The sequence below is a fragment of the Cololabis saira genome, chromosome 23 (genome assembly GCF_033807715.1).
Source record: "Cololabis saira isolate AMF1-May2022 chromosome 23, fColSai1.1, whole genome shotgun sequence".
Lineage (NCBI taxonomy): Eukaryota > Metazoa > Chordata > Actinopteri > Beloniformes > Belonidae > Cololabis > Cololabis saira.
The window spans coordinates 22,235,163-22,258,193 of NC_084609.1; the positions used below are offsets into that span (position 1 = coordinate 22,235,163).

At 40.7% G+C, this 23,031-nt stretch overlaps 2 non-coding genes and 1 pseudogene across 2 annotated transcripts; 2 read left to right on the forward strand and 1 right to left on the reverse strand.

Annotated features, from left to right (window-relative positions):
* Window positions 1–7,443: 7,443 nt before the first annotated feature.
* LOC133424155 (ciliary microtubule associated protein 1A-like) lies at window positions 7,444–8,651 on the reverse strand (annotated as a pseudogene).
* Window positions 8,652–21,013: 12,362 nt separating this feature from the next.
* trnak-cuu (transfer RNA lysine (anticodon CUU)) lies at window positions 21,014–21,086 on the forward strand. The gene has a single exon. It is a non-coding gene; the product is annotated as a tRNA-Lys (tRNA).
* Window positions 21,087–22,523: 1,437 nt separating this feature from the next.
* trnak-cuu (transfer RNA lysine (anticodon CUU)) lies at window positions 22,524–22,596 on the forward strand. Its single transcript has one exon. It is a non-coding gene; the product is annotated as a tRNA-Lys (tRNA).
* The last annotated feature ends 435 nt before the right edge of the window (window positions 22,597–23,031 follow it).

The window sequence follows — 23,031 nt, forward strand, 5'->3', positions numbered from 1 at the left end:
GTTTTTAATATATTTAGATTCATTTAGTTAAATAAAGAGCAAGAATGGGCAACATTTTACCCGCTAAAAGGTGCCTGTGATCATTATTGGGGTAGATGAATTAGCAATAACTTTTTTTATCATGTTTTCACAATTTTGACAAATCAATTTTAAAATTAGTATTTACTGATTTTAATGATTGCTTTAGGAGTACAAATAATTAATATGTTACAAAAGAAGGTAATATTTTGAATAGCAGCTGGTGGGCGCTAGTGGTTTTGCACTTTAAATAACACTCGTCTGCCTTACAGATCGGGTTTCATAACTTCTTTCTTCATTTCTGTACAGTCTGTTGTTTAAAACTAAAGTGCCAGGTTTTTATGATGTGATTGAATATTTCTGTTATCGTCAAGCCCCTCCCAAACAAGTTAGTGCTAAAGCTAATTAGCCTCTCCATCAGCCCCAGGTCCCTGGATTTCAAAGTTCATGGCCTCAAATCTGGCATCGGCCGCAACATTCCTGCCCTCCGGTGATGCCGTTTTAAGACGCCAACAATTAATGTATCACAAATGAAGAACAACAGTAGCGTCAGAGGCGGAGAACGGTAGAACAGCTAGGAAGGCGCCAGCGGGGAAAAAACAAACAAAAACATATTCAGACATTTTTCACACGGTGGACATAAAATAGAAACAATCAATCAGAGAAAGGATTGGAGTCTAATAAATTAAAACAATTACAATTACGAGATTTATATTTATATGTCTCATAAACCTGTGTCCGATTGTGTAATTACTCCTTACTGCCACAAGGATAAGACATAAGTCATCCTCTGCAGGTTTTAAATTTAATTCAATACATTTCTGTGGTTATTTACAACTTATATACGCAAATCCACTTTTGTCCTCCGTTGTTTACAGTAATTGATCCATAGTGTCTCTATTCAGAGCTGGCTCTTCTCAGACAGTCTGAACATCTATAGCGTGAGTGAATAGTTAAGTCTGCTGATTCTTATCTATGAACGTATTTCTGGACTAGACTGAAATAGTCAGAGAGAAAACTACAGGAGTATGAAATGATCCAGATTTAAATTCACAGCACTGCGGTCGCATACCACGCATGCCAGTCGGCTTGGGTAACCAGGAAGCCAGGATCTTAAAAATGCAAAGTTCTCCAACCGAGAACAGTGTTGAATACGATCAACACCGTGGACCGGAGACACCAGATAGCAGCCCTGAACTGCGCGCCACCTCCTTCTGGACAGATCTCGTGTGTCACGGCCTCTAGGCGTTGACTCGAGGGTTTTACAGCACTGGATCTACACCATGAAAGGGTGGTAACCATCGTCCTGTTAACAAAACTGAGCCTCTGCACCGGATGTGTTTATTTTAAAATCTGCAGTAATTACTTAAATATGCCTTAAAGATATGCTCGGCAGAAGAAGAATTCCATGTGTATATTTAGAGTAAATGCTGGGATAGTTACAGTCAAAACACTACATAGCAGCGCTAATACACCACTGACATTAAAACGAACGGCTTCCTGGCACTAATGTGCTGGAAAGTCACTCAGGAGAGACCTCGGCTCTCATTTACTATTAATGTTACACAGAAGATTTGCAAATCTGCGCTGTTGAGAGCTGCGGTCGCTGTGCCATCGGGAGAGCTTTCAAACAATGGACAGAAGGGGTTTCCGCTGCTTTATGGTGGAGAACTTGAGCCGTGGCCGCCTGCCATTACAGTGTACGGGCCGCAGCTAAGAGGAAGGAGAAATGTGAGGGCACAAGCTCAGATGCAAGAGCACACAAGTCGCTTTGATCTTCAAAGCAGCTTGATGATCTTGCTGAAAAGACAGAAAAACCCGGTACTGCTGTGTGTGTGCTTGTGTTTTTTTTATCTGTTAGAAGCAGAGCCAAAGAGTTCAAAAGAGAAGATGGGCAGAAAAGCAACAGACGAGATGAAAAAGACAGTTTACAAGTGTTAAATAAGTTATTCACTAACCAAAATGTTCAACTGGCTCCAGTTCAGCTTAATGAACAAAAACAACACCAAAAAGCCTCTACCTTTATGTCTCCATCTCACACACACACTTCTTTTTTCTTTTTTTTTTGCAGTATTGTGACCAACTTATCACGGGAGGTCCAGACTTCGGCCATATGCCGAGCCTGCAGGTGCAGGAAACAGCTCTAAACACCGGCCGCATTTGGGTCTATCGCGCACCGCCGCCTTTTGATACTTGACCCAAAGCGTTGACTCAAAAGCGTGAGCTCCATTGTCTGTGTTTAAAGCGTGCAGTGAAACATTTGCCTGAACAGGAGCCAATTACTTTCCGCCAGCCAGAATGTCAAAGAGCAGTAATGGTCTGTGAGTTTCGAATGCGTCATCCTTTAACATCATGATTATGCAGCTGAATATACTTCCTTGTAGATTAATTTAACATCCTTTACACTTATTTTTTGATTGATTTTGATTAAAAACAAACGACTCCTGCATTATCTCTGGATTTCCTCTTAAACCGGAGTGGCAATGAAACCACAAGAGCATATTTTCTGTCCAACTGGACATGAGTAACAATCTGAAACTGGGTTGGCTGTTCATTTTTCAATGTGGCCTGTAAAAGCTCCAGATCCAGGTTCCCCTCTCCTCTGGGCTCACATGTGAAGTGGAAAGCGCTTCAAGTCTCAAATCTGAAGGAACACTCAGAAAAAAAAAATATTTAAACCATATGAGGCATAAGAATTAATACATGCTTCTTCTTTCTTTCCCCTCTGTGCAGCTGCGCGGACTGATTAGAAACACTTACTGCACACTTTCAACGTTTTATGAAAGGGGTTTGAATTGAAACCCTAAATCTGGTGCATAAAAAGAAGACAGTGAAGGCTGCAGAATGTATTAAACAGTAAAGACTGGAAACAAGGCTACTCTGACAAATATTGTCCTTGGTGGGCCGCCAGATTCTTGTGCAGATGACTCCGTGCCAGAGGCGAAGCTCATCCAAGCCCAGAGTACTCTCAAGTGGGCCTGAGTGTTGTTATGCAGTTTGAGGCAAAGGAGAATAAGCCAATGGCTCCCTTTGAGATAAATTATTATAGTCAACTCCACACATGCGCACGGAGATACAGAATCGCCAAAATCTGCGTTTCTTCAAAAGGTTTTACAATAAACAGATATTATGAAGTCTTGTTGAATTTTCACTTGTGTTACGGTGTACATGAAGGTAATCCTCGTTTAGCTCAGACTCATCAATTAAAGCTTAGTGAATCTCGTCCTGTGCACTGCCTCATTGTTACACTATATCCTGCCCTTTGTGCAGCTTTCACCATATGGGACTTTCTCTCTGTGTGTGTGTGTGTGTGTGTGTGTGCGTGTGTGTGTGTGTGTGTGTGTGTGTGTGTGTGTGTGTGTGTGTGTGTGTGTGTGTGTGTGTGTGTGTGTGTGTGTCTGGTAGATTTCATACCTCCATGAATTATTTATTTATTTTTTTCATTATAGAAAGTTTGGTAAGTCCCGGCTGAAAACTCTCACACATTTGGCGCGAGATTCACGCAATTCACACTTTTCTCACGCTTTCGCACCAAGCGTTCATTTTCTCACGTGTTAAAAGACAACTTTGCAGCTGTTGAAATAGATGGCTGATACCGACATACAGACACGACAAAAGCAGCAGAGATATCAGAATAATCGAGGAGGATGGCAAGAAATGGCTTCTGACAATTAAGGGTGTCTGGTGCCTGCACATCTTCTTCTCTGTCTGTGATAACACTTAGTCGTTTCTCTTTGCTCCAGGTCGCATATTCGCATTTTTTCATTTCATTCAATATAAAAGTGTAAAAAAAAAAAGAGTAAATAAAATAAAAAAGTATATACTTCTTGCATTTGTTGAAGTTGAAGATATTGAGCAACACTCAGCATTCAGTGTGTTTAAGTGACGATTTTAGCAATAGTTTAAGTGAAATTGTAGTTTTAAAATGAAACCTGTCCTGCTTAACTTAAAATTGTATAAATTAATATAAAAATATAGAAAGAAAGCAGAACATCCATTCTGTAATCCATTCTGCATATTTTTAGTCCAATAACAAAAGTGCAAACAGAAAGTCTGTAGAAAACTTGTAAACATATTTGTGCCTCAAAGGCCATGACTGTAGGCTACAGTTGTAGTAAAACAGAAAAAAAATAACTTATGAACTCAACAGCTCAATGCCATTTTCAGCTAAATATGGGACGATTCCGTTTTTCAAGGGATGGTTGGCAACCCTATGAACATCTTATACTGAAACTGAAACGCGCTAATAATACTGACAGAGTCTGAGTAACTCCTGCATGTCAAAATTCAACTGGACTGAAACTCTCTGATATAACTCCGGCCTTTACCCTGGAGGACTGGATGAAGCAGGTACAAAACAGAAAGAAAGAAAAACTAAACCCTAAAGGATGAAATGTACAATTGTAAGTCTGTTTGTCACTTGCTTATCTGTTATTAAGGTGAGTGGTTCAAACAGAAAACCCCAATTCTAACAAGCTGAAAGTGTGTCGAACTCCAGTCGACAAATCAATTCCTCTCCACATGCATGTTGGTACAAACAAAGGAGTTCAATTAAACTGTGTATAAACATACCAACCTTTTAAACAGGTTTAATGACAAATGGCATTGTGATTTGCTATGAGGTTTATTCTTTAACTTATCTAAATTGTTTAAATCAGATTTGACCATGATGCAGTTTGGAAACTTACAACCATTTTAGTCCACAAAATGTGTTTATAAAACATTTTTTTTCGAAGACCGAGGGAAATGTTTGGTTCTCGAAGCGCTTTTGGTGTTCATGGTGTCGTAAGCTAACACGTAGGTGGCTGTTTCCCAACTTAATTCAAGAAGTTAGGTGGCTTGAAAAACTTATTTTCAGTTACGTTTCTTTCCAAGTTTACTTCCTTTTTTGAAAATGACACATTTATACACACAGTGTTGAATGATGTTTCCACTAATGTGACACATTGAGGTCAGTTCATCACAGATTCAACTAGAGGAGACCAGCAACATTAAAATATGCTTGTAAAGGTTCTCAAAAAACAGTTAATAAATAAGTTTTATGGTTCTTTATTGTACTCTACAATACTGTTCAAATAACTTACAACAGCGGGTGGCCTCGTACATGTTGGCTTCACAATGGCAGACTGGTTTATGAAAACAAAACATTTGTTATTGTAGCATTCTTCTCACACGTATACCTGGTGTAGGCTTGCCACCCGTCCCTTGAAATAGGGAATTGTTACGTAATTGGGAATTAAAAGTTGCGTTCCGTATTGAACCAATACGGAACGCAGTTTATTCCGTATTTCACAATTGTCCCATGCACGTCTGTCACACACGCACACACACTCGCACACACATGAACAACGAACTAACAATAATGAACAAAATAAAGGACCCGATATATTAAAGGGGACCTATTATGAAAAACACGTTTTTTCTTGTTTTAACATATATAAAGTGGTCTCCCCTCACCCTGCCAGCAGAGGGGTGATGAAATCCCATGAATTTCTGCAAGGTCTGTGACCCCTGCCCGACAGAATCCCCCAGTGTCACGTGATTTTCTTGAGCTGATTAGAATCTGCTCCCGTCGTGAGTCACGACTGGAGCAGATTTCCATAGGTTCAGCCTCCGCTGCTGAAACCACACCCACAACTAGCTCTCTCCGCCGGCTGGAGCTCCGCCATTGTTCAGCAGCGATGACTGTTTTCCACCGGTTTCAACAGCGAGGGAGAGTTAAAATGAGGTTTTGCATCGACATTTACCGTCATAAAAGGATCAGTTCCAACAGCACGGACCCGGCAACAGCACACGAGTCAGCGGTAAGTTACATTTTTTTTAATGTTATTTATATTTGTATGATGTTTGCTAAGTATTTAGCTTAGCTCCGGAGCATCGGGGCCGCATACGGAGCTGCCGGAGCTGCTCACGGACCGGACCGTTGAGGAGCCCGGGGGCTCCAGGGGGCCGGCTCAGTACCGTAATACATTTTTCTTCTGTGGTTTCAGATTTTCCAAGCAATGCACCTGGAGCTGTTCAACGACACATTCAGAAGACGCACGGTCCTTCCTTGAGCCAGCAATAGTGCATACATTTTATTTATATATTTTAACAATAAAGTTGCCATTTGTGAAAATTCAGTGTTGTGATGTCTTTACAGTTAACATGATTCATTTGTCTTGTAACATAAGAAGTGAAATGATGAGGAATTGGAGTAAATAACCGTGGTGTATCTGTTTAGAATGAAATTCAATCTTCCTGTGTGAAGACAAGGTCACTAAAGGCTGATTTATGGTTCCGCGTTACACCAACGCAGAGCCTACGGCGTAGGTACGTGTCGATTTAACGCAGAACCGTGGACACGCTTTGCTACGCAGCAGCTGCACTTCTCCCCGGAGCGACGCTTTGTCTCCTCCCCTGCTACAAGTCATTCAAGCAGCCAATCAGCGCAGAGCCTCATTATCATAGCCCCCCCTCACCTCAGAATGAAGCACAGAAAAAGGCTTTAGAAGCGGTAAAACTAAAGACATGGCCCACAGGCTGAATTTCTGATTTATGTAGAAAAAACAAGCTTTAGATTGTTTTTAAGACATTCAAGGCCTGTTTAAAATATACATTAAATGCCATAATATGTCCCCTTTAAAGACAGCAACATGTGTTGGTGCGCTCTGTGCCTCGTCGCCGCGTACCCTACGGCGTAGGCTCTGCGTTGGTCTAACACGGAACCATAAATCAGCCTTTACCTCTCACTGTTGCTCACTGCACCGCCACGCGCGGCTTTAAAAAAAAAAGTCAAGTCAAGATGTCTACAGAGGCTCCAGACACCCCACCTCGTCCTAAAAGAGGAAACAGAGGTCTCCCGGAGGTGTGTCAGACAGCATGCTGCAGGGGACCCTCCACAAACGTAATATAACATCCCAGAGGAGCCAGGCATCTGTTGCACAGTTCTTCATACCTGAAAGAATGCAGTCTGGCCCTGTCCCGTTTGGTAGCAGACCCAAACTAGACAGCGATGCAGTTGCAGACGACAGAAAAGGGTCAGCAGCTCCTTTTTCTTGATAGTGTCGATGTGGAGAGACCATTTTAGGTGATAAATGATTTTAATCGTATCATGCAAATAGAACATCATATCATTTATACATTTATTTATAATTTATCTTCATTACTGTATACCCCCTCACTACTTAGTGAAACATTTATTTATTCATGTTACATAAGTTACTTATAATTGGCAATCTTTTAGATTTAAGACATGCAAATAGATCTGAAACTTGAGTACCCCTAGTTTTTTCATTCGATGATGAGGAAAATAAAAGGATAAAAAGATCTGTGCTTCAAAAAGAAACATATTACAATGGGATTTTTACTTATTGTCAAAACTGATCCAGGCTGTGACTAATGATTAAGGCAGTTTTAAGAGGTTTGCTGAGTTATTAAAAACATCTATTGGGAAATTGGTAAGATGTGCTGAGAATGCCGCAGTCCAAATGTGAAGCTTGGAGCTGTTGGGCTTGTGAAGCTCACCTAAAATGGAAGGAAATGTAGATACATGAACAAAAGTTGAACATTCAAGGAGTTTCTGATCAACTGAAATGCTGCTTACACGCTCAGGATAGTATGCTCCTGGACCCGGTGGAGTCAAGAGGAGGAACATTTCTGACTGTCATGCTGTACTGTGGAGGTTTCTGCCTAGAAATATACGGGTCCACAGCTCCATAGACAGCTGGGCCTGGGGTCTGGAGGAGAAATCACAGTACTGAGAGCAGCACCACACTGGGGAGGCTCTGGTCCTTTAATTACTATTTATATGTACCTTCTGCAGGTCCTTATAGAAGCTCCCAGTTTCAAGGTGACTGGTCATTGTATAGCTGGGTGCTGAAGGTGTGGTTACAGCTTTAGACCCAAAGATAGGGGGCAGCTGGTATGCACCTGGACCTGAGCAACGGATACAATTTGCTGATGTACTTTTGAATGTGAAACGCTAATATTCTCCTCATATATAAAGCTGATACCAAATATGCTTGTTACCTGGGATGCCATTATTACTGCCCAGCTTGTGCCTCCCAGTTAGAGAATATGCAGGAGCTGAAGGAAATTTCACTTTCGCTGAATGCTCTGGGTAGTACTGGCCTGAAACCCCCCCAAAAACAGTACATAGAGAAACAGCTGACAGGTAAACTGCTTGTATGGTGATATCAGCACTGCAAAATCTGTTTTAAGACTGTTATACTGGGCCTCACTGACCTGCTCCAGGGGTCTTGACCATTTGTCGTTCTTCTGGACGGCTGTGCAGGGAAAATGCAGGTGCACAACTGTGGCCATGTCTTGTGATGATGGAAGGAATCAAATATTTTGGTCCTGGAGAGCAGTCTGTATTTTCGTTCCAAAAACGTTGTCCGAAAGAAAACATCTGTGCTTTCGGTTTGGTGGGATCATGTTTGTATTCACCTTTATCAAAGGTTGAAGGGAGGTAATCTTAATCCTGAGATGAAATCATAATAATACTGCTTATGAAAAAAAAATGGTCATTTGAGATTTACCTGTAAGTGCAGGCAGTGAATACTTTGGCCCGGGGCTGCCAGAGCAGATATTGGCACTCTCGGTCGGTGGGGCCTCCAGGTTCCAACCCAGGGTGCATCACTTTGCATATCCTTCAAAGATGAATTGGCTTTTAAGTTAAACAATAACTAAATAATGCTAAAAGATTTGGCTGTTCTCAAATCCTCTTCCGTAACGTGTGAGCGATCGTAACAGAAGTATTACTAGCCCACCACAGGCTTCAGCTCTTCATGAAGCAAACAAAGAAACAAATTTCAAAGAATTTCACCGAACAAACTTTTCATTTAAAAAACAAAAAGACTGAGAAAAGCGGAGGCGTAACTCGACCAAAATCAGTAAACACGTCTTACACCTAGAGTGACGTGTATCACAACCAGAAGGTGTCTGCCTAATTTGCACAAACTCAACAAAACACGGGTTGTTTTCCTTTAAATATGGTGACTGACGCTAAACAAATGAATGGTTTTACCTTATTAAGCTTCTCTTCCATCTCCCAAAGTTTGTCTAAGCCTTTCCCTCCTGAAATCAGCACATACACTGAATTTAAAAAACAGATTGTTTAATGCTTGTTTATGTCACTATAACAACGTTGTCATGGAGATAACGCCTTCAAAAGCTTGCACAATCTATGCTTGGTATGACTTTGAGTGCAGGAATTTCAAATATGGAAATCCTTTTTGGTTTAACATGATAGGACGGAAGTAGCGTAGTCAGGGACGTTCAATAAACGAGACAGCCCACTACGGTTGTGTTTCCTGTATCTGTGTCACGTGACTGCCACGCCCCTTTAGGAGACCGGAAGTAGGTCCTGAGTTTATTGAGTCCTATGGGAAAAGTGAACGTGAGCACAGATTATTACCAATTCCTTCGCCCCATAGTAACCTAAGTAAATATGGGACCCATTTTTCAAAAGCCACAAACCTTCTGAACATTCTGAAACCAAAATGGCAATTTTCAGACCGACAAATTAGGAGAAAATGAACTTTGTTTGAGACCTGTCTCTGTCTGAGCAACATACTCTCGCGAGATTTGGCTCTCATTGTTTTCCCATCGGATAAAATGAAGTTTAAAACTAAAATAAAACTTGCTTCTTTGCTTAATAATACTGTTATTTTTATTATTTAAGTCTTTTTGGAAGAAAGTTGTACTGTATCTAGTGTTGTATGTTCCAAAACGATGTGGGGAGAGGGGCGACCACGCCCACTTAGGAGACAGGAAGTGAGGTCAGAGGGGCGATTACGCCCACTTAGGAGACAGGAAGTGTATACCATTTCATACCATTGGCAGTAACGGTAATGCGCTATCTTCTGTATAGAGGATCTTTGGCGTAGTTTAAACCATTAAAAGCAAATATTAACTTAAGTTGTTTTCAGTGGCGTCGTCACTGCGTTTCAACATGAGGAGCTCATTTCAAGTTCAAGTACACTGCAGGACTACAGGTGAAGTAGTCCAAAGCTCACAATGGCTGTATCCGAAATCGCATACTAACGTACTACATGCTACATACTGCATCAGTATGTACTGTATACTGCATACTAAATTAACGATTCAGTACCCCGCTCCAGCAGACCGTTCACACAGCAGTAGCGGCCAAGTATCCCAGAATTCATTTCGCACCAAAACGACAGCGGAAGCCAAGAGCTAAAAGCAGGCTAAAAGCTGTTTTAATTTCCGCTGTAGCACTGTTAATATGCGACTTTATTAAGTTTTAATATTTTTTCAGGCGTAAAAGATCCCCAACCTGGGCTCAGTTTATCCAAATAACGCCTGTTAAGAAATTTGCTCCGATGTTTTCGGGGATGAGAAGAGCCGCCGGCTCGGGAGCAGCAGCAGCTCACGGCCGGGTCAACCTGCGCCGTCGTCCTGTGGAGAAACCTGCAGCTCTGTGGAGAATTACCGCTGGCTGAAATAAATCATTTAGGAATCAATCAATCAATCAATCTTTATTTATAAAGCCCTTTACAACACACAGGGTGACCAAAGTGCTTTCCATTAAAATCCACATTAAAACGAAACAATTTAAAAACAACATAATAAAACCATTAAAATTAAATTAAGAATATTTCACATCAATACTATGTATTAAAAGCCAGTCTAAATAAATAGGTTTTCAGTCTGGATTTAAAAACCCCAAAGTCAGTGATGGTGCACATTTCTGGGGGCAGCTTATTCCAGAGCCTGGGTCCAGCAACGGAGAAGGCCCGATCACCCCAGAGTTTAGTCCTGGTCCTGGGGACTTCCAGCAGGAGCTGAGTTGAGGACCGTAGGCCTCTAGTGGAGTTCTGAACTCGCACTTGTTCACATAAATAAACAGGGGCAAGCCCATTGAGGGCTTTAAAAACAAAGATTAAAATTTTAAAATCAATTCTAAAAGAAACAGGAAGCCAGTGAAGAGCAAATAAAACCGGGGTGATGTGTTCGCGACGTCGAGTACTAGTTAAAAAGCGTGCAGCGGCATTCTGAACAAGCTGAAGACGGCTAAAAGAAGACTTAGAGACACCAACATACAAAGCATTACAATAATCAATTCTAGAGCTTATAAAAGCATGAATGGTTTTTTCCAAGTCTGCACGATTTAAGAATGGCTTTACTTTTGTTAAAACCCGTAACTGATAAAAACTGGTCCTGACCACGCTGTCAATTTGCTTGTCAAATTTTAAGCTGCTATCAAAAATAACTCCAAGATTCCTCACAGATGTTTTTACTTTAAAAGATAGATCACCAGAGTGTGGTGAATCACCAAATAAAATACATTCTGTTTTACCTTCATTTAAGTGCAGAAAATTTCGCCCCAACCACATTTTAATTTCTGCAATGCAGTCATAAAGGGTTTGAAGAGCACCACTTTTGTTTGGGAGCACAGGAAGATAAATTTGCAGGTCATCTGCATAGCAGTGAAAAGATAGGTTGTGCCTGGCTATGATAGAGCCCAAAGGCAACATGTAAAGTGAAAACAATAAAGGGCCCAGTATGGAGCCTTGGAAGGAAGATAAATGTTGGTTTAATAGATGAAATCTAACAGTTGTAGCTGCCACATTAGTTTGTCTGAATATAAAGTGAAGCTTCATGTTTTTACTGGATCCCCAGAAGCAGCGCTAATGCTCTGTCTGTACATCATAGCCGTCACAATTTTAAATTAAAATTGTGACGGCTCTGATGTACAGCAGCACCTTGCCAACCGTCCCTTGAAATACGGAATTGTTCCGTAATTGGGAATTAAAAGTTGCCTTCCGTATTGAACCAATACAGACACATATTATGCTCTTATTTATTTATGTCATAATATACAGGTGAAGGTCTGAAAATTTGAATATATTGCAAAACTTCATTCGTAGTAAATCCAACTAAAGGTGAAACAAACCCACTACATACAAAGTGAGATATTTCAAGCCTTTATTTGTTATAATTTTGGTGATTATGGCTCACAGTTTATGAAAACCCCAAATAAAAAATCTCAAAAAATTACAATATATTATGAAATCAATAAACAATTCAATCATCAAAATTATAACAAATAAAGGCTTAAAATATCTTGCTTTGCATGTAATGAGACTAGGTAATATATGAGTTTCACCTTTTAAGTTGAATATAAATGAACTTTTACACCATATTCTAATTTTCCAACCTTCACCTGTATGTATGGCTGATGTGGACATACAGTACATACCATAGGAGCAGAGGCTATTTCAGTTGCTATATGGTTGGCTGTCTGTACAGTCATGCAAGTTCAATGCTATTAAAGCACTTTAAACTTTAAATCAAAGCATTTTGTTTTTTGATATAAAATAAATACATTTCTATGTATTTTAGGGATGTCCCTTTTTTTGGCGCCTGCGCTGCTGAAATGGGGCGTCCCTTATTTCTATTTCTTAAAGGTGGAAACCCTAACCTAGTGACATGGCCATATACTTATTTTTTTCCTTTTTTTAAGAACTGCTTGTGATTATATGAGGACGTATTCAAGAATTCAGGGGTGAAATAATATTTAATAACAAGAATGCAAGTCAGAATTGTGATTATCAAACACATCAAAGCTGCATGAGACAAAATGTATATATGTATGTACTGTATATATACAGTATGTATGTATAATGTATATAGCTACCTAGTTCATTTTGTTTTTTAACTTTCACTCTAGCAATAGGTTCAATCTTGGGTTAGTTTGGTAAGTTTATTTATTTATTTATTTTATGTATAATATACTGTTGCTGCTTTGACAATTTAATTTCCCCGGTGTGAGATAAATGAAGTTTAAAGTAAGTAAAGTGTGATGATTACGGATGAGGAAGTGATACTGGCGAGCCATTGGCTGACCCCAGTGTCAGTCAGTCATTAGAAATAAATCTATTGCTTTATAAAAAAAAAAATCAACCATCTCAGAGTTGTGCAATCAAATGATTGAGACCAAAATGTTTTCTGAACCGGGTTGTAAGCAGTTTAACATGAGTCAATGGTGACTGACTCGCCTTTGGAGCCTGTCAATGAACTGAGACTCAACCTGGAAATTAGACGGTTGACACTTGGATACCAACTGATGACCAGGCCTCTTTTGTCTCTTCATTTTCCCTTTTTTGGATAAACTGGGGATGGGTGGAGTCAGCTCCTGTCAATGCATCCTCATATGGGTTTAAAAATGGGTTTTAAAGGACTTTTTCACAAAGCTATGGGTGACATCACAGAGGGTTTACCCAGTTATTTTCATTCAGTCTATATGGTGTAGCCTAATAACCTTTGCCATTTAATACACAAGGAGAAGTGGAGTGAGACAATGTAATCTGTGCTAAGATAACACCACATCCAGGTTTAATGGGTGCTACAATCTGTATTCATGGTATTGTCTGTAGCTGTGTTGATAAGTTACTACAATTCAGCTGAGCAGAAGTTTAATTCAGCCCAGTGACCTCTGCATACTAACGTATCTAATCTTAGCCTGAATAATTTGTCTTGTATCTTTCCCATGCCCCACTGTCAGAGCGTACGGTCACTTCTCTCACTAAGGTATTTCCTCTGCCATTATTATCATTATTAAAAAATATTTATTTTCATAGTGACCTGGTGGGGACCCCTGTACTTGGCTGCATAGCTTGCATTTCTACACACAAGCTGTTTATACAGCTGCAAATCCTTCGGAGCCTGGTTCAGGCCGTGTTGGGTAACGCAGATGTTTGGGTTCTGCCCGATGCCATCTGGCTACCCCGGCTCCCAGAAGAACTCAGCTGGATGTGGATTTCACGGTTGAGGAGACGGGGCGGAAGGCAGATAGAGCATCAGGGAGATGAGAAGTGGACAGGGGGGAATCCCAGAGGAAAGAACGGGAGGAACATGAAATGAAAGGTAGAGAAGGAGGAGTCGGTGGAGGAGGCACTTGACAGAGGAGAGGGGTCCAGGTGTGCGAGTAAGTGTGAGTGGAAAAAGGGCAGAAGAGGCAGTTAGGTGGCGGGGAATTGAAAGTGGGAAATGCTGGACGGTGGGAACTTTGCACGGGAAACTGTAAGCATTAGGAAACAGGAAACAGCAGGCCAGCAGGACACAGTAAAAGTGTTACAGGCAGTGTACTGGGGAGAAAAAACATGTGCTTGATGCATGTATGCTTCACTGTCTTCCTAAACACTTGAAAGATGAGAAACTACTTCTCCGCTTCATTTGAACTACATTCGCGCTTTGAAATCCAACTGTGGCGACATTTCACTGATCCAGTCTTCTCATCTCTCCGACGAAATCAGTTCCTGCTCAACTTTAAATCAGTAACAAGGCGTGCTTAATGCTAATATAAATACAACAATACTGCAAACAAACAGTCCCGAGTGAACATTAACCACGAGGGACAGTTGAAGCTGCATGCAGGTCCTGTCGCCGGTAACCGGTAAAGTTATGAAAAATCGCTCAAAACATCTCTTATCCCAGAAAAGTTCTTCACCATATTGAAAGGATTATATATTTTGATTGCAAACATATTCCCAGCAGGTTTTTGTTGGATGAATTAGTCAATCAGCAAGACTGTATACAGCTGTATCATGTTAAAAGAGGGACAGAACTATGAAACATCTGGACAATTATTGCTCTCTCTCTCTCTCTCTCTCTCTGCGTTTGAACAACAATCATGTGACTTTGGCACGGAGAGGTCTGTGCCATCTGACTCATGGTTCTTGTCAGAGGGTCCCATCTGCACCAATAATGACTGAAAAACACACGTTTTTTCCTCAGAGAAACGCTCTCTGTGAAGCGCTGGAGACTTTCTGAGAAAGTAAGTTAGAAATAAAGCAGGCTTTCTGCTCTTTTCAGGGAGGAATGCGACTGCAGAGGACAGTAGAGAGGGAGATAAGCAATTAATGGGTAGGAATTGGATACTCTGCAACACGCTCCATTAGCGCTGTTCGATTTTGGCCAAAAATAAAATCTCGATTTTTTTCTCTCAAAATCCGATTTTCGATTACGATTACGATTATTTTGTGAATTCACAAAAGGCAAAGAAATGATTTCAAATATGCCGTTTTTTTATTGAACATTTGCCCCATTGGGCTTTAAGTGCAAACTTTGCTCTTATAAAACCAAAAATTAATGAATAAAGTGCAAAACTCTGTAAAATAAGTTGAAAAAAAGTTTTAAAAAATATAATAAAATTTAGGTTTTATCTCTGAAAAAAAAAATCAGCAAATCAGCACTTGCAAACATACAGTAAGTTATATTTCCAAGTAAATAAAACAAGACATTTTCTAATTAAACTTAACTGGGTCTTTGCATGCTAAATAATAATGCAACCCATGAAGGAGGTAGAGGTGTGTAATGTCAGTCATTACATTTGCTATTCACATTTGCAAGTTTTTTGCAAGGAACACGAGCCGGTCTACCGCATGCTTGAGGGATGCCCGGTGGCATGTTACAACGCCCCCTCCTACACTAAAGAGCCTCTCCCATGGGGCACTTGTCGCAGGTATTGAGAGGTATTTCCATCAATCATTAATATGGTATCAATCATTAATATGTGTGCAGACAAGGTTAAAAAAAAATTAAAAATCGATTTTACGATTTTCACGTTTTAACATCGTTCTAATTACATGATCGCGATTACGATTTAAAATCGATTAATCGAACAGCCCTACGCTCCATTAGATTATCACTCATTTTTTCTTCTCACCAAATCTGTCCAAGCTTCCCCATCGCAGCGCATACCATCCACAATATGTCCTGCTAAAATCTAAAATGCGCCTGTATTTCCTACCAGACGACAAGAGGAAATGGAGTTTGCTGCACAGACACGTTATAAATGCCATATCGGCGAGCTTAATTTAAAAGTCCGCGTACTGTCTGTGGATTGTAGCCTTGGGCCCTCCAGTCGTCCCTCCCTCACTGCCTTTCCTGTCTGTGCTCCTGCCACTCTTTGATTCAACTCAGCTGTAATAACAATAAATCAGAGGTTTACAGGTTGTTTAGGGCGGAGGGGGTGGAAGGGAGCGGGGAGATTACAACTCTATTTCATTGAACTTTCTTTTTGACGGGGGTCCCTTCGAGGGTAGGCATCTCCTCCGGAGGAAAAATAAACCATCGCCGCACAAACGCACTCAATGTGCCGTTATAAGGCACTCATTCATCTTTGAAACGAGTGACGAACATGAACAGAAGTAGACTTAAAAGTTGTACAATTAATGTTGATTTTATGTCTGGCAGTTCAAGGCTCAGTAGGAAGCAGAAGGAGGAGGGGGGGGGCAGTATCCTCCCAGATGAGGATGCAGTTTTACTGGAAGAGAGTTGCAGGCTTAACACAACTTTATCCTTAAGGAACTCCCTGATGACTTTTAAACGAGCAGCAAGTCAGAAAAATTTACAGCCCTGCTGGGAAAAGGAGGACCATAAAATAGCTTGGAAGGTGTCGACAGAGTTGATGATCATTAGCAGTGACTCATCTATTGTTGTGCGCTGACTTTTATGGCGTCCGTGGCACATTTCAGATGCAGTCCGTGACTTTGGGATCCGAAACGGGTTAACCCCTCATCCTAAATAACAGTTTATTTCTATAGATTTCACCAGGACGGGAAATTATGCAGGAGCTGGAGAGTCGCTCTGTCGCAGAACGAGCAGTCAGGTGGTTGGGTTGCTTTTACTGACCAGCTGCATCGTGCAGCCGTAATATACTGCAGCGTCAGAATGTTAATGAGAAATTCTCACGGGTGGGGGGGGGTTTGCAGATTAGAGCTGCTCGTGGCCCCCGGGAGAACTTGCATAACAAGAGAGAGGTTCTCAATCCAGCTCGGAGAACCACACGGGAAATAACTGTAAAAGTGAGACCTTATCTTTACAGCATCCGGGTGCAGATAGCGCTGTTTAGATCCACTCCGGCCCTGACATTTATCATAGCATGAGTGATGTAGGAGCGGTGGCTCCCAACTGTCTGAGTTGCCTGTCACCTCTTAAAGCAATAAGGATTTACTTGTGTGGCAATCTCACTCCAGAGGATGCTCCAGTTACAACAGTTGCAGCTTCACTATAAAGGCCCAAAACGACTACATTTAAGGATATACCCTATATTTGCCTTAAAAATATGTTAACATGCTTTTTTTTTTGTTTTGGCTGTTTTAACATTCACAAAAACACTTCAGTTAGGGAGGAGTGTGTTACCTTTAAAATTCATTTGTTTTCACTTCAGTTCAACAATACTTTATTAATTCCTGACAGCAATTACGTAAAAAAAAACAACCTTTAACATGCAGTAAGTATATGTTAAAGTGTTCTACCCATCATGCAAAAGAGCTTTGTAAAAGATATGTAAGAGAGATATTTTACACGTCGTAAAAAAGAGCACAGTGCAAACGTTTTCTCAAGCATCACTGTAACTTGCAAGGTTAGGTTTTGATATAAAAACACATGATTAGGGTTACCAATCAATACACAAATGCTTGTGGTACTAAGCGGTTAGGTTTTACAAATGACAAAATAAATGGTGAGGTTTTAAAAGTGTAAAATACATGGTTATATGTAAGCATAAAGAAATACATGGCTAAATATAGAAACCAAAAGACACTTGGTCACAGCTTGCTATGGTCACAGGGACAAAGTAAAGGCAACATTCACATTTGGCAAACTTTTGGCATCTTAGAGACGATAAACACACATTATATACATTATTATTTATAAATTTAACCAAACAAATCTGAGGGGGAAGAAATAGCAAAATATCAGACAAACAAACAACAAAGACGTCAGCTCCAGATACCCGTGCAAAATCAAGATGGTCTCAAAGCCTTCAACCACATTCTTCAGCGTAAAGCTTCTGTAACACATGGTGACGTACTCTGGCATCACTTCTCCAACCTCCCAGTAGAGAATTTGTCACTTGTTAGTAAGGCACACATACATATATCTCACCAGTGGGCTCTATCATGTGAGATGTAAAAGCATCTATTGCATTATAGTAATGACCTGACTTCACAAAACACTTGAAATGCACGCAGCCTCTGCTACAAAATGCATCGCTAATAGTGGATAATACATTTGAACTTTGGGTTTGATGGACATGTGAACTTCAGGTTTGCAGTGCATCTCACCTGGATGTGGTGGATGCACGTCCTTTCCCTCAGCGGTGTTGAAAGGTTGTGAGTGTTTTTTTCTGTGAGACAAGTCTCTCAAACAAACTGTATCACAAAGCCTTGATTTTATACATACAACTTGCATAGTTTGCAAAAGCATTTAATGTAACTATTTACAGTCAGAGTGGGTCTGCATGATCCCAGGCTGCTTGTGTTATAGGCTGGTGAATCGTGTGAGAGAGGACTATTATTCCTCTTAGACAACTGTGATAAGGCCAGAGCAAATAGTATTTACAGGTAAAAGTCTACACTTACATTTATGTGGTCGTCTTCAGTTGCACTTGCTCATGTAGTCGCATGATGATAGAATGCAATATTCTTATAAACTCTTATGAAGAGGAATAATCCCTGTTGTTGCATGTATGTGCAACTTCTTAGGTCAAACTTGAAAAAAATCAGGATTGATTTTGTTTCCGTCACTGTTTGTGGACGAGAGAACACTTTGTGCACAGAAACATCTTCCAGTGTTGATTTTGTTGAAAATAATTTCCAATTTTAAAGAAGAAAGAAGAAAGTCTGTTTACAATTAAACTAATTCTTCTTAAAAGCCATAAAAAGATGTATTTGTGATTTACGAAATACACCACATACCCCATCCCCTCCGGTTTCACCTCCAGCAGGGGGCGCTGCGTTCAAAGTCTGAACGGCAGGCCCAGCCTATGAGGTCAAGTTTAAAAGGGCAAAACTTACTATTTAAATTAAAGTGGCCAAACTTGTATTCTGAACTATATTTATCTATTTGCAACCATGACATGGATTGATTCAGTGCTATTCTGGGTTTGTGATTCATCTTAAGGCAGCCCTTTCACTCAATTCTCCTTTTATCTCTGCCCGAATCACTGTGTAAAGATTGCATCACACTGTGAAGATTAATAGACATTGTTTGGTATTTGCAACCAGAAGCTGTGAAAAGAATCTAGCCTCACTAATAACACAATGCCGAACTGAAACGGGCCACCCCTCCTGCGAGTGTGTGTGCAGAGCTGGTGTTGCGGGTAGGACACTCCTTGGAAATGTGTGTCCGGGGCAGACTGAGAATCTCCAGGAAACTCAAAGTGTCAAAGTACTGAATATTCTATTTATAACATTTTTACATCTCAATGTGTTGTAAAGAAAGAAGAAAAAAAAAAGATCTGTAACTTTGAGCCCAGGGCTGTTTTTCATGTCACAGCTGAGAAATGGAGGGATCAAAACATCTTTCTCCCTCTCCCACTCTGTCTTGCCACAGACTGTTAAAATTTTACTCCTTCTCTTCTCACAAAATCCCAATCTCATTAAATCCAGACTCGCCTTGCCATATGTTAAAATGTATGGCTCCCGCGGGTGCCCTGAAGGAAAATTACTGGCCACAAGACAGCGGTAGAGGATCCTTGTTTTCTTGGGCTTTTTCTTTTTTTTCGATGGAAAAAAAGAGGTAGTCAAAGGGGATGGATGTCGTTTTGGTGTGGCGGGGTAGCGCTAGTCAGGCCTTGTTATCCAAAGTATGTTTCAGGCAGTAAGGATAGAGGAAAAACTCTGGCTACATCTCTGTGAGGAAATGATGGTGGAAATAAAACTTTTTTTCATATGGGAAGTGGTTTTCTGAAGGTTTAACAGAGACAGATGCACTTCATTACCAAATATCAATGGAGGACTTAAATTCTGAGACCTCAAACTCGTAAAAAAGGAATAATACTAATAACAATAATAATAATACAGCTTTGCTGTTGGTATGATCATGTCTTTACCACATGGTTTTGTAACTTCAGAGCTGGTTGCACTTGGGGTTACATGATATACACTGGGGGAGGAGGAGATATTACAAACACTTCTGAAAAAGGACGATAAGTATCTAAATCCCTTATGTAAACTTTGCTCCAGTGGCCACGTGCCAATTTGCAGCTCTTGTAAAACCAGCATACATCACATGCATTGTATTGCCTGTGTTTGCTGTTGCAACATGTTGTGGGAGTTTGGCAATGTTCTCCTCCACATGTCAAATACTTATTAATATTCTTTTGTCTTTGACAGTTGATATATTCTTTTTTCTAAACCCGTCCGTCAAAAGCTCAGCTTTTAGGCAGGCCTGATCTGTCCCCGCTGGTACTGAAGGTATTCAATATCTGTTTTTCATGCAGAAAGTCCTTTGATATTTAGAGGAAGAGCGTGCGCAGGTTGAAGTGTCAAACTCGTTTCACAGTGTTATTCTGCTTATCGATAAAGGGTTAAACGCTGTGAGGTTACTACAGAGCTTCCTATTCTTAGAAAAAAATTGATTACGGAAAGAAGAAGTAAGTTAATTTGCCAGTCATTCAAAATACCCTATTCCGTTAGAAACCGAAAGCAAAACATTCATTTATGCCACAATGAAATGATCAAATGTATTAATGACTTGAATAAGCATAAAAACATAGATTCATTGTATTTGAAGAGAAACATAAACAACACATACAGAGCTGGAAAAGCCCTCTGTGATGTGGCTCATACTTCCAGAGTTAAAGTTGTAGCTTTCCTAACGGATGAGGTCAAGCTAGGTGGCTAGGTGGTGAACACGGCAGGCTCAGTTAGCTCCTAATCCACAACTCAGACCTTGCTGAATTCACTGAAAATGCTAAGCTCTTCATAACTAAAGTAATATTTATTTGCACCACCCCAGGAGAATTTATTAAATGTAATTTTTCCTTTTTTTCGTGGTTCTAGACGCCTTTATTTTGAAAGTGGCTTAACACTTGGGTAAAAAGGGGGGAAGACACAGTGAAGAGCCAGAGTCGGGGATGCAAGGCTGCACCACATTCACAAGGGGCAAATGCCTCTGTACGTGGTATCTATTGCCTACTCAACCAACTGAGCTATCCGGAGCCCCAAAATTTCATGTGTATTTCCAGGTACCCACAGCCCGGCTAGCTCAGTCGGTAGAGCATGAGACTCTTAATCTCAGGGTCGTGGGTTCGAGCCCCACGTTGGGCGCAAGAGTTTTGGCTGGTATCCTGTTTAGGCTAGCCATATACAAGCTCAGTTGTAACTCATATTAGCTGCTTTCGCCCCAGGGGATTGTGAATTGAAATGAATAACTCTCCCATGTGACATCTTGCTTGTGTTGTTTTCTCAGATGTAAGTCGCTTTAAAGCCCTGCTGGGAAAAGGAGGACCATAAAATAGCTTGGAAGGTGTCGACAGAGTTGATGATCATTAGCAGTGACTCATCTATTGTTGTGCGCTGACCTTTATGGCGTCCATCGCACATTTCAGATGCAGTCCGTGACTTTGGGATCCAAAGCAGTTAACCCCTCATCCTAAATAACAGTTTATTTCTATAGATTTCACCAGGATGGGAAATTATGCAGGAGCTGGAGAGTTTAGATAAAAGCGTCTGCTAAATGACAGTAATAATACTACTAATATGATTGATTGATAGTCGATCAGCCAAGGGCTAGCCGTAATCACTTCCTCCTCCTGAGGCCTGAGGCCGCTATGTTGCTCTCTACTGCCACAGATGTTAGAAACTGGTATTACGAGACTGGACAGACCGAAGCTAGTCATTTAGCACCCTAACTCTGTAGATATCTCAGAAGCCAAATACAGTCATCATTTTTGTGACATTTGACATGTGGCACTTATTAATTGTCACTTTCTTGCTGTTTCTAGGGTATTTTGGGATATTTTAACCTACAACCTTATATTGCTCTTTTACAATCAGAATCAGAATTTAGTTGGAAAGACACTCGTAGGCCTACAGCAAGAATGTTACAGCTGCCGCAAAAAAACGTTTACAATTCAGAAAATATTATATATTCTTTTTCTTCCCCCAAATGTGACAGTAAGGTTGAGGAAACTTTCTGTTTCAAGTCAGTTAGGATCCCCATTTTTTATTTGTAAAATGTAAGAACAATGACAATTATTTGAGAATAAATGCACTAAGTGGACTGTGGCCTCCAACAGCTTAGAGGGCACAGATGATCATTTGAGGCTTCTGATAGAGCAACTTAACATTGTTTAATTGGAGGTACACCTGTGGATGGAGTTTAAGCCAAACCCTCAAATACAAAGGTATCATTCTATGACATCATTAGGAAAATAATTATGGACCTTTACTAGGCAAGGCAAGCTTTTTTGTATAGCACAAATCAACAACAAGGTAATTCAAAGTGCTTTACAGAGAAATTAAAATATCATCACATAGCAGAAAATAAAAAGCATTATTTAAAGGGGACATGTTTTTTCTTGCTTTAACATATATAAAGTGGTCTCCCCTCAGCTGCCAACTCAGAGAAGGAAAGCAACATGAAAGTGGCTTGACAGGAAACTTGACAGGGGCAATTGCCTCTGTACATGGTGTCTACTGCCTCTCAACCGACTGAGCTATTCGGGGCTCCAAAACTATCAGATGTATTTCCAGGTACCCACAGCCCGGCTAGCTCAGTCGGTAGAGCATGAGACTCTTAATCTCAGGGTCGTGGGTTTGAGCCCCACGTTGGGCGCAGGAGTTTTGGCCTGAACCAAATTCTGCAGTGTCTGGATGAGCCATCCAGTGTGATGTGATGATCTACGAGCCGTTCAGATTCTGCGCATTTTCGTTACATGACCAAAATGCAAACCACACCCACAACTAAACACCGTGTCCTAACTGCATGCGAGCATCCGACTCGCACTGCGTGACATCGGACGCTCTCTGTCCATCTCCAGCCAGTGAGCCTTTATTGAGGTTTTTGTAGTGAAATGAGGAGGTATCATATAGATAACTTCTCATTTCAACTAACTGGATCAGCCGTTCCACATCCGTGACCGTTTCCTACAGCCTTCAACCAGCTTTCAACGTGAGCGACAGGAAGAAAATAGAAGCAGGGCGTCCGACAAATGTTCAGCTCAAAACGGCGCAGCGCGTCCAGTTAGGACTGTCCAAGAGAAAATAAAGC